A 10,388-nucleotide genomic window follows, 5' to 3' on the forward strand; every position below is an offset into this window, starting at 1 on the left:
ACAACACTATCTCAACAAGAGGTGATATTTTCCAACGTTTTGATAATATTGTACAGCAAATACAAAAATGATAAGATTTGGGAATCCTTTTGTGTGCTGAGTGCTCCTTTACAGCTTCAGCTTTTATTGAAAGTGAGAATATTTTAAGATTTTAGTTATGCAACGTTCGAGTTTTTATTTGTAATGGTAAGGGGCCTGACCCCGTATAATGTGATGGGTGCAAAATAGCCTAAGTGCTGACGCACCCAAAATTTTAAAATCAAATTCAAACAGAGCAGCGAAGTCTGGCTTTTCGACGCTAAACAAATTTAATAGCTCTTCTCTCAGCTCATAAAAATCTCTCCAGGACTTTACCTTTTGACAACCAGCGGATCTCAGTATGGAGAACCATAGTAAAGGGTGTCCTAAAGTAACGCAGGATTTAAATTTACAAAATGATCCTTTATTTATACATGAATTGGCAAAGTTGTAACATACTTTGAAAGAGTGAACACTCCCATTAAATATGGAAAATAATATCGGCAAATGTCCTCCACGTCTCATATGACACTCGCACAATCTTTTGACAAAATTTGCAATCACTTTTTCGTAAACTTGTGGCTCAGTTGTTGCAATAACACGTCAGATTTCTTCTTTAAGTTCGTGAATGGTTGGGATGTGTTTGCTGTAAACCTTGGACTTTACAAATCCTCAGAGATAAAAGTCACACAGTGTAAGATCGCATAAACTTGGTGGCCAATTGTGATCACTGTTGCGCGACATCAGCCGCCCTTGAAATTTTTGCTGTAACATCTCAATGGTTTCGAGTGGAGCGATTCTGTTGGAAGAACATCTCATCAACATGAAAGCCAAAGTCCATGGCTTCCACCTGAGGCCACAAAAATGCTGTTATCATCTCGCGATAATGTACACCATTGACGGTTACTGCACTCGTTTTCGAAGAAGTGCGGCCCAATAATTCCACCATGTGACGGGCTCACGGAATCTGACCTATGTCAATGATGGGATCATTAACTAAAACCCAAACCCCAATGCAACCCATCCTATCGGTAGCGCTCGTATCGGTGACAGGTATATTACAATGATAAATTTTCTAAATAAACTACCCACAATACCCCAAAATTATTGTTCCAGGAACCTAAGACAAACCCTCATAAATTCCTTAGTTTTACAGTATTCCCCTATTTATTTCCACATTTACATAAGCACAAAGATTACCCGTAGTGACCCATGAGAGATGAACATTCCCCCTTTCTGGGAAAGAATGTTGACATAACATACAACTAATCAACTACACCCTGCATGATCTTTTGGGCTGAAATGCAAAAACATAGATCCAAACTATATATTTTTATTCAGCATCCAGGACGTATGTATATATTAATTCAGGGTGGCGACAGCCCTGGAAAACCGGGAAAAGTCAGGGAATTTGAGGAGTCAAAAAAAGTCAGGGAAATGTCAGGGAATTTCGTCTTCATTGACTTTTTTAATTTTTATTTTTTTATTTATTTAAAGATATTGTTATGGAACTCTGCATGGGAACAGGAAATCTCGTTCGTAAGTTTCGGCCTCAACTTTTAGGCCCCTTTTATGCGCAACACAAACACGGCGCCAGAAACCAGTGATGGCAGGAGGAGAGAGAGAGAGAGAGAAAAATTTCTCTTGTCCGGGCTTCTCGGCAGGAATTTTAAATTCGAACACTCTTTGGAGGAAAATTGTTATAACTCGGGCACTATGGGAGCAATCTACTTCGGATAACTTTTGTTTTTCAGCTAAAACATCAGCGCATGCAAACATGTACAATTCAGAATGCCGAACCCAGGAAGGGGGTTTGCGGGGTGCGATACCCAAATTTCAATGGAAATAAACATAATAATCTGGAGTTTGCCCCTTCTTCTCCCACTATTTTGGAGAGAAGCCGCAAACTTTAGTATTCTTTTCAAAGAATGGATATTTCTCAAGAGAATGAAACATGTTTCATGTTCTTGGGTGCCATACAAGTTGAATAATAAGCCAAAATGTGATTTTTTTTACGAAAAATAAATAATTTGCATTTTTGGAGGAAAATTGTTATAACTCGGGCACTGTGGGAGCAATCTACTTCGGATAAGTTTTGTTTTGCAGCTAAAACATCATAGCATACAACCGTGTACAATTCAGAATGCCAAACTGAGAGAAGGGTGGTTTGGGTGCGCGACCACTGAATTTCAATGAAAAAAAAACAAAAATCTGGAGTTTGCCCCCTCTTCTCTCGCTATTTTGGGGAGAAGGTGCAAACGTTAGTTTTATCTTCAAAAAATTGTTTCAAGTCCTCATTTGCACTCACTACCCGTTAGCACTTTTCCACAACAGCTGACACCTTTTCTCCTGGCACTTCCATCATCTGCTGCATAGATTCCTCGAAGATTTTCATGGATGCTATAATTGTAATTGTCTCTGGCAATGCACCATAATGTTCAAAAGTAAACTTGAATAGCACAGGAGTTTTTTCACTTCACGAATTGAAGCCACTTAATTTTCTGGAAGAGCATCTATCACCTCACTGATTTCTTCAAGGTTGTTAGCATAATATATAGCTGCTGATATCCAGGTAAACTAAGCTCAATTGCAACTTCCTGAAATTTTCGGGTTCGAGAGGGAGATTTCAGAAATATTTTCTTTGTGTTCGAAATCAACCTGTCCACTTCAGCAGTCAATCATGCACAAGAAATGTTAACCGATAGGCAATATCCTGACTCAGCATAAAATACTTTTTTCTCACACTTTTCTCCTTCAGCAATGTTGAAACATGCGTGAGTTCAATATTACTTAAATAAGGCGAAAATTATTCACATAATAAACGGAAGAAAAATAAATGCCAACAACGTTTTTTGGGAGAAAAATAATTTTCATTAATTTCATTGAAAAAGGCAAGAGAAGGCATTATAATTAAAAATAGGCAGTGGGGTCCCAAATAGGCAAAATAGGCAAAATGAAAAGGCTTCTAAAACATTCGAAACAACATAAGAAACGTATATCCGGAAAAATTTTATCAGTACATGCAGTAGATAAAAATTGGCATTTTGCCAAACTTCCGGGCTCTAGTCATCAATATTAATTTCCCAGGCTTGCTCCAGACCTGTGTCAGAGTTTCCACCCAAACATAAGAGTATGAAGGTACAAAAAGCACATTCATTTTGTAATCAGCACCACGATACCATATGGTATCATCGGGAGAGTAAAGGTTAAGCCTCTAAATATTACGTGGAAAATGCATTGAATTATCAATTTTTTTCTTGTCCGTATGGGAGTAGTAAGGGGATTTGTCAACAGATGGAGGGGATAAGAGCGAGCGGTGCCATCCGATAGTTGTCGGATGTCATAGTTAGGCATTTTGTTGGGCAAACTAAAGGAACATGGAAACAAATAGGTTCCATTGATATATACGATTTTTGTAGAATATCGCCACCCCACAAAGTACCCACTACAACATGCGACAGAAATTGCATGGACTGCAACATCCAACAAAAATCGTATGCATAAACAAGAAGAGCTCTAGACTGCAAATATGCTGCTCGAATTTTGTTACTCTTCTGACTTACTTCACCTTATTTAATGTAGCAGTGCTTAACGAAGGTTTTCTTTCATCATCCTGACGTATTACTGGTTTCGCACAAGTTAACGTACGTTTACAATGACATTGCACTATTCTTAGATATCAAGAAGAATCCAACCAAATGGGATATATATTGAATACTATCACGAAAAAGGGAAACATAAATCTGCATTAGTGAACGTTATAAAAATTGGCAAGTGCATGCTCCCAACCTCAAATTTACTGCAACACTAGTAGTGCAATGAAATAACGCCACTCTCTGCCCTGTCTGTTTAAACTCATGAGAGATGGTCATTAATCTCTCACTGAGTGAAGTTAATGTCCAATGTTATGAAATAAAATACTAATAATAAATACGTAAATATTTTAATGTTTACTCGAATCATTCAATCATAAAAACAAATAACTTTCTTCAAGAATTGACTATTCTCTGCCAGCCCTGCTAAATTTTCACTTTCCATCTACTGATTTATACGAGGGGTGGAGAGAAAGTAATTTCTGATTAGTAGGGACATTGATTTTTCGCAAACGCCAAAACCGTGAAAAATGGTAATTGCTGCGAAATTATGTTTAGGAATGTGCAGTGATGTCTGGACACATTTTTCGCCCGTTCGAAATATCAAAATAATGCGAATTTGGCAAAAAATGTGAATTGTTGGCGTTTTTAGCAATTTTTTTTAAAGAAATGTCCTAAAACAACAAAAAATTCCATGAAATCCAACATCCTTGTCTTTTCTAGGCCATGTTTGTGTACATAGAACATGCAAGTTTTCCAACATTTTACTTAAGAGTAAATTATACGTACATGGAATAATTCCGACAGCCACATTAAATTATGTATTTTCCACGATTTTTTCGATCCCCGGCGGGGGAGAACCAGGATGTTTTCTACCTATTCAAACTGCCCTGGTACCCACCCAGCATCATATGAAGCTGGTACCTTGAGGAAACTTTGAGGGATAAAGGTAGCCAGGAGCGTGGTGCTAATCACATCACCCCTACCTTCAGCCATGATCAAGAAAGTGTGGGGCCCTAACTCCACACCCCTACTATACACTTTCAAGGAAAAGTGCACGGGGCACTTTACTTTTACTTTCTCAAAAATCTGTTCCAACATCAAACTGTCACAAAAATACGTAGACCATGTGACCTACAATTTAAAATAATAGTTTAAAAGCACAATGGAGTATTACATTTAGGTATATTTAGCAGATAAAGGTTCTAAAACAAAAACGCGAATTTTGGGAAACGTAACACTAACAAGTCAAAAGAAGATAATGCCAATTTTTGATGCCATAATATATCGGTATCTGTCACGTGAGATTGGTTGATTTTAATTTTTTGGGTGCATCACCACTTATGGTCATTATGCACCCTTCAGTATATACGAGGAAAATTCCATTATCTAAAATCCTTACCTTAAAATTAAAAAATGGGGCATGGAAAATAACTTTCCCAAAATATCTTTCAAGATATCAAACTCTCACGAAGAGGCGTAAGCCATGTGACTTATAATTTGAAACAGTAGTTTAAAAACACCATGAAGATATAATTTCAGATATTTGCCAGAAAATGCACTAAAATAAAAATGTGAATTTTGTGAAAAATAACACCGCATAGTAAAAAATAAGAAAATAAACCATTTTTTTAAAAAAAATAACAAAATACCAAGGTCCCTACTGATTAGGCATAAATTAAACAAGAATATCAGTTGTAATTTATTGCATTAGTAACAGTGAGTCCTAACCTAATTTTCGGCATAATCAGCACCATTGTTCTGGCATTTGTCGTAGCATGGCACTAAATTTTGTATGCCCATGGTATATGTGTCTGACAGCAAAGACTGGAACTATCTCTACCGCAGTGTAGCTGTCAAATCCTTGTCCTGTCAGAAACCTCTTCAGTTAAGCAAATAGATGAAAGTCTAAAAAATCTCCAATGGTGCCTATACGCAGCACTAGTGGTCGGAGAGCGACACACACACATGCAGGCAGGAAGAAGTGGCATGTAACTGTAATCTGGTACAGTTCTAGGTTAGAGATTGCAGCTCTCATACAGTCTCCCACCGACTGCGATGTAGCCTATATTGCATGCTCAGAATTTGGCACAGAACCACCAGCAATCGTGTGAGGTGTGCAGACCAGACGTCGTGAGTGATAGTATGGTCAGACGATGGTGCAGACAGTTCACCCCAATCGAATGTGCACAACCCCACAACCCCATACAGCTGAGTACACACGGGCCCTTTGCATCACTTCAGGTGAGAGATCTTGGACCAATCCCTGTACAGCCCTGGCCTTGAATGTACAGGATTCCCCTTGTATATGAACTTTCAGAAGCTTTTATTATTAGAGTGTTTCTGTTTTAATGTGTGGTTAGCTAAATCAGGTACCTATACAATGCAATTCTATAAATTCCTTGCGTTAAATTTCTAATACCTACATACCCTTTTCGTCAGCAATAATGGTATAACTGCATGTTGTCAGTTTCACAGTACTTCACTTGGATATACTGTACTGAAGCAGAAATCCCATTGATAATGTAAGGAAATATGACACTTTATTTTGTTTGATTCAATTGTTTAACTTATATACAATAGTTAAGTTGTTTGCTTTACAGAGAAGAGAGAAGTAGCTTTATGCATTGAAAAATGAGTCCGCAGTCCGCACTCATGGTTCTTGCATGCAGAGAGTTCCAAACCGCAGTGGAAATATCAACATATAATACCGAGAATGTATAAGGAGAGTGATAAATTACAAATTGTATTTCTTAATCATTCACTCTTATCTCATTTATTCGTAACTTTAAAAATAATCAAGTATTTTATTTTAAACTTACTGCGTATGATAAAATTCCGTAATCCTTCCGTAACTTGTGAATTGTAATAATTTTCCAAATTCACTATTTTGCAGTTTGAATTCAAGTGACAGCTCTCGAAAGCTTGGAAGCCTTTCTGGAAATCACCTGGCTGATTGCCCGAGAAAACCTCTTCACTATTCACCGCCAGGAAAGCTTCAAGAATTATTCCCCCACAAAGTGTTTCACAGACTTCTTTCCAGCATATTTCTCAAGAACTCACTCTCCACCTTTATAAGTTTGTTGTTGGGAATCATCAAAAACTTCTTCATCATGTGAAGGGTCATTTTCTGAACCAAGAGATAGTACCGGTACTTCATCACTTTCTTCAGCATTTGCAGTCACTTCATTTGCACAGGGAGGAGAGTCATTATCACTTGTCTCGTGACAAGTTGCACTTACACTCATACCAGGAGGTAACTGTATCTTTTTTCTGGAAGTCTTCACCATAACACAGTGATTTGAGGATGTCTATAAGTACACTGGATACAGCGGGAGAAACCAGATTACCGGTACCGGTAGAAGGACCAGCTGTACTTCCATCTGCATTTGAGCTACTGGTACCTTGAGGCTCTTCTGAAGATGCTGGAATATTTTTTAGGACAGAAGCAGGGTTAAGTGGGAAAATCCCTGCAGTTTGAAATCCCTTAATCATATTTTGGGACATGTTCTGTTTGGCAACTGACAGCAACTTTTTCAGAAGTGATGCGAAAATACTTTTTGGAATAGATGAGCATGTTCTACCAACACCACTTTTCCATGTGAGTAGCAATTCCTTCTTCAGAGGTCCATACACGGCCACATCAAGTGGCTGTGTGAGATGGGTACTGTTTGGTGATAAACAAGTGTAACGAATGTTCAGTTTTGTGCACATGTCAAGAACACGAGGTGAAAAATGTGATGATAGATTGTCACCAATCAATACAAATGGAGCACGATGCGAGTTTCGTCTTACCCATGGAACGACTACAGTAGTAAACCAATCTGTGAAAATTGTTTCGTCGAACCACCCAGATTTAGAATGGTTATAACATGCACCATGAGGACTTCCTTGATGCCACTCATTGTACATTTCTTGGGCCTTGTAAACTACGTATGGAGGTAACATTTCTCCTGTGGCTGTACCGCAAAACATTACGGATATCACAGACTTCGTGGTGTTGATCACATGTTCAGGCCGTTTGATTTTTCTCTTGAAAAACATCCTTTTCCTGCCAGGGTCATTGTGCATTCCTGTCTCATCATAATTGAACATGGACCAGGGTTGTACACCATCAAACGTTTTCTCTAAATTATTGAAGTAGTCACTCAGTATTTCTTGCTAATTTTATGGTTTGTGGCAAACTCGTGAGTTAGTGCGTGTTTGTTTCGGTCCAAAAAGCTGTATGTTCACTCTTGACCAGGGAAATTATTTTTAAACCTTGGCTCAACATTACCTTTGGAATCTAAATTCGCCTTTATCAAAAGACTCAGCTGTAGTGAGTCAAATGGGAAACCCCAATCACCAATAACACACAGATGCTCAACAATGGCACTTTCATCATCTTTACTCAGCACAGGTCTTCGACCAACACCGCACTCAATATTTTGATTTTTCAGGTGCGCATGTAATGTTCCTAAGGACACACAAAATTTTACTGAAGTACTTCTAAGTGTATTGCCTTGTTTTACATAGTATATTGTATTTTGAAGATCTTCTCCTTTGTATTTTTGGCTTCCACGGCCACCTTTCTTCTTGTATTGTCGAACCATTTTAGAGTCTGTCAACAAATCTCAAATCTGGAAGAAAACAAATACCAGTAACTCAGAATTTGAAAATAATTGGCAGAAACAAAGAAAAATGAATTACAATTTCACACACAAGGTAGAAATAGAAATGTTGTTCAGGATGCCCTGCATTTAATGTCCGTTCAGCATTGCCCCAAAATGTGATGAAAATGGATACCATTTTGTTCAAGTAATACAGAACAGTTGCAACATACACTGCTAAATGACTATTTAAATTACTAGTATAAATCACTTTCTTTCAGCTATGGTATACCATTCCAGGACTGCCGACTTTTTACAGCAAATTTTACAGTAAAATTTGCGTCTCAAATACAGCAAAACAGGTTCATGCAATACATAATTTTTTCACACATTGTATGCACATAAATATGTTTGTCACAACACATGCTTTTAGTGACATATTTTTAAACTGCACCACAATAAGTAGTATTACTGCAACAGTAGTAATTACTGTTTTACCCTATTTTGTTCAGGTTTATCCTGCATGGTCGGGATTAACTCCATTTGACTGTAACATATTTTTCAATGATTTTTCCACATGCTACTCCTACTGCTGCTGAAACAATGTGATTTATTATTTTACTGAAAAAAATATCACAATTAGATGGTGGATCATTTAATGTATGACCCAGCATTGAATTTTTTTTAAATGTAATTTATTTTAAAAGTAACAATGTTGTAAATATAAGGGATAAAATAAAATAACAGCATAACATATCCAATGATCTTCAGCTGGATGAAAGATGGCATCTTCCTAACTTGCCTGAAGGTATTGGTTGCACCAAAGGTTAAATTCTACCCGAGATTTATTGAGCTTTCCTTTAGTTAATATAAATTAACTATATCCCATTTTGTACAACTAACTAACTAACACCTCCTTAAACCCGAAGGTTCATGGCTGCAGCAGCATAGTCCTTCCATGTGTCCCTATCTTGAGCAAGATCTATATACTCTTTTCCATCCCTACCGATTTCCTTTAAATCCATCTCAACGTTGTCCTTCCATCTTCGTCTTGGCCTTCCTACTGGTCTCATACCATCAGGTTTCCCAACAAGAATCCTGTAAACTCCCCTTTCCTCTCCCATTCGTGCCACATGGCCTGCCCACCTAAGTCTTTTTGATTTAATTATTCTAATAATATCTGGACATGAATACAAATTATGTTTATTTTTACATGTTCCCATTTTGTACAGATGAGCCCAAATGAGAAGAATGAGTACATTGTGCTGTGTTGTCAACTTTCAAGTACAGAGTTATGTTTTACGTCTTACTGTGTTCCATTTTCATAACAGGTTCATGCTATTTTTAAAGTGCTAGAGTTCATTTTTGATGAATAACTTGACAAAGTCTTCGTGTGTGCTGATTCGCTTAGTGTACTCCAAAGTCTGTTACTCTCTCACCCAGACACCCTATCTTGAGACTGTTTTTGTTTTCTGTTTTTGTTTTTCAGTGTTGAAATTCTCCTCTCGTGGGGTCCCAAACCATGTCACTGCTGCAGAATGGCTGTTTTTGTGAAGTGTGTGTGCAGTATCTGAACTCTGGGCAGATAATGCTTGAGCAAAGTGATGTGACACCTACGTTGAAGAGAGCGGTTTTGCTTGTATTCCAGCAACACACTAGATGAAGTGAGATAACAAATGATATGGAAGGGATCCTCATAAGGAAGACTGAGGCTTTTTATTATGTTGTCTTTCAAGGACGAGATAACCTGCTTTTTGGCAAGAACAAGATCTACTACGAAGGGAATATCAGCGAATCTTTTTTTGTAAAACTTATTTCGCTTATCCCAATGTTTGTGCAAACTGGCTATTTCTTTTTACCATTACTCTTGTTATTGAGAAAGGCATCTTCATTTCAAGTCAGTTGGCATTTTATTTCTAGTGGATCATAGAAATTTCTGCCCATATATAGCAAAGCTGGACTGCTTATTAAATTGTATGAACAATTAATTGAATATTGTATTTGTTTTAACCCGTTCATCCAATGGTTTTGTTGCTTACAAAAAAAAAGTTCTCAAAGCTCTTTTTAAGGTCTTGATACACCTTTCAGCCAAGTTACTTTGTGGATTATAAGGAGACCAAGTAATGTGTTTGATGCTTAAATTGAACAAAAAAGAGATGAAATATTGGTAAGCAAAATAGGAAACGTT

The 10,388-nt window shown here is 37.5% G+C and overlaps 1 long non-coding RNA gene across 1 annotated transcript in view; it reads left to right on the forward strand.

Moving 5' to 3' along the window:
- The window catches only part of LOC145982153 (uncharacterized), a 34,791-nt gene extending 24,615 nt beyond the window's left edge, over nt 1-10,176 (forward strand). The window contains exon 3 of the long non-coding RNA XR_014441026.1: nt 9,690-10,176. This is a non-coding gene — a long non-coding RNA (uncharacterized LOC145982153). The remainder of the gene's footprint in view (nt 1-9,689) is intronic.
- The last annotated feature ends 212 nt before the right edge of the window (nt 10,177-10,388 follow it).

Source organism: Lepisma saccharinum (genome assembly GCF_977018435.1).
Source record: "Lepisma saccharinum chromosome 12 unlocalized genomic scaffold, izLepSacc3.1 SUPER_12_unloc_1, whole genome shotgun sequence".
NCBI lineage: Eukaryota > Metazoa > Arthropoda > Insecta > Zygentoma > Lepismatidae > Lepisma > Lepisma saccharinum.